At 52.2% G+C, this 1717-nt stretch overlaps 1 long non-coding RNA gene across 1 annotated transcript; it reads left to right on the top strand.

Moving 5' to 3' along the window:
- The first annotated feature begins 245 nt into the window (after positions 1-245).
- LOC112956294 lies at positions 246-1327 on the top strand. The gene is made up of 3 exons (XR_003251027.1): positions 246-309; positions 438-526; positions 1011-1327. It is a non-coding gene; the product is annotated as an uncharacterized LOC112956294 (long non-coding RNA).
- The last annotated feature ends 390 nt before the right edge of the window (positions 1328-1717 follow it).

The following is a 1717-nucleotide window of genomic DNA, read 5'->3' as shown; positions in this document are numbered from 1 at the left end:
AGGCCACAGGGAGTCAGCGATTCGCGGAGGAGGGCAGACATCTCCCCGTGGAGGGGCAGATGATACGCTTGGGTAGGATGGAGCATGGTGAGAGATCAAGCACGGAGAGAAGGGCAGGACGTCTGTGAGGAGCTGTGCGGATCCTTAGCTCCGAGAAGCTGGGTCCAGCTTGAAGGTGTGAGCAGACAGATTGGGATTTTAGTTGCTCTGGAAGAGACAGAACACAATGAGTGAGCACGGAAGCTCAACGAAGTATTTCTTATCAGCTGAGAAAGCAGTGGAAGGTGGTGGCTGACCCTTAGGAAAAGGGTGAGTCAGAAAACAGCTGTGATAAGGGAGTGGAGGTGCTATTAATATGTTCTCTCAAGGGGGGGCATGTACTCCCTGGTGTCTGTATGTGTAAAGTATAGGGAGCTGATTCTGTCTTCGTTTTTTAGGCTGGTAAACTGTGCTGGTGCATGCAGAGCTGCCTCAGTTTTGGAGCTACATCAGAGCAGCTTTGGGAGAAATGGAGGACAGCAAGAAGGTTTGTGAATGGTCCGTGGATTTCTGAGGGGTAAGGATATGGGGAGCTAGGAGTAGGTGATATGGTTCGGGGCATCCTGTGTGGGTAAAGGGTCTGGAGGACATCAGTGGGGTTTTGAAGGGCTCTAGGTGGCGAAGGCATGCCCAGGTTTAGAGGCGCTTCGATAGGCTTGGCTTTTGGCTGGTAATAGGGGTTCTCTCCTTCTCTGCCTCTTCTTTCACCCTGCCTCTCCTGTTCTTGATGCCACTCTCCCTTAACCATCCAGCCTCCTGCACAGGAGGCTGTTCCAGCCTGCACTTCTTATACCCACACATCCCTCCATCCCCTTTCCCCAGCAAGATACACTCCTTTTGCCTTCCTCTTTCTGCCCTTCCAGGCTGCTGGTGGTGGGCAGGGGGTTGGGACTCCTCTCTTCAGCAGAGGGTATGGGCAGAAGGTGTGAATGAGCTCTTTACAACAGAAACATCTGTGTTTGTGTTTCCAGGCATGAGCAGAACAGCAGGGCTTAGGATGTGACTTTGCCTTGAGCCAGCTCTGGGTGAAGGTGAAGGACACCTGCTTTGGGGACCTTCTGGGGCTTCCCCATGACTGCAAAGGTGCAGTCCTGTTTGCGGTGTTTTGCTGTAGCCTTTGAACACACGGAACAGCCCACGCAGAGGACCCTGAGCATCAGGAGGCTGGGATGGGAACTCTACAAAAGCTCCAGGCAAGACCAGCTTTCGTTCCAAATGCCTCACATTCAGGAATACAACAACCAGGAGGCTGTTCATTTGAAGTGCAGCAAGCGTGGGATGACTGTGCCATGAGCTTTTGCTGGAAGGGGACATTGTTGCCCTGTTCATGGCACTTTGCTAGCCTGGGGATGTCTTCCCAAGCAGATAGGGGAGCAGGGCAGACATGGACAAGCAACACGAGTCAGGTGCAAAGCAGACATCACAGGAGAGCAACGAGGTGACCACGCACAGGCCCACACCACCCCCAAGCAAACAGGCTCAACACTCAGCGGATTTACTGCCCTTCAAGGGAGGATTATTTACTACGACCGTCCTTTTTTCTTGTTTAAAGGAAAAAGTGGTGCCTCCACAGAAGATGCTGTAAAGCAAATGAACCCAGTACAGTAAAGCCACTGTGTCAGAAAGTTCAGAGCAAACCCACATCCCATCAGAACTAACCCGCTTTTAGCTTTGCATC

The sequence above is a fragment of the Nothoprocta perdicaria genome, unplaced genomic scaffold, assembly GCF_003342845.1.
Source record: "Nothoprocta perdicaria isolate Ctin4 unplaced genomic scaffold, notPer1 scaffold_62, whole genome shotgun sequence".
Lineage (NCBI taxonomy): Eukaryota > Metazoa > Chordata > Aves > Tinamiformes > Tinamidae > Nothoprocta > Nothoprocta perdicaria.
The sequence above is the reverse complement of the archived record's forward strand: the minus strand, read 5'-3'. Positions and strand labels throughout refer to the sequence as shown.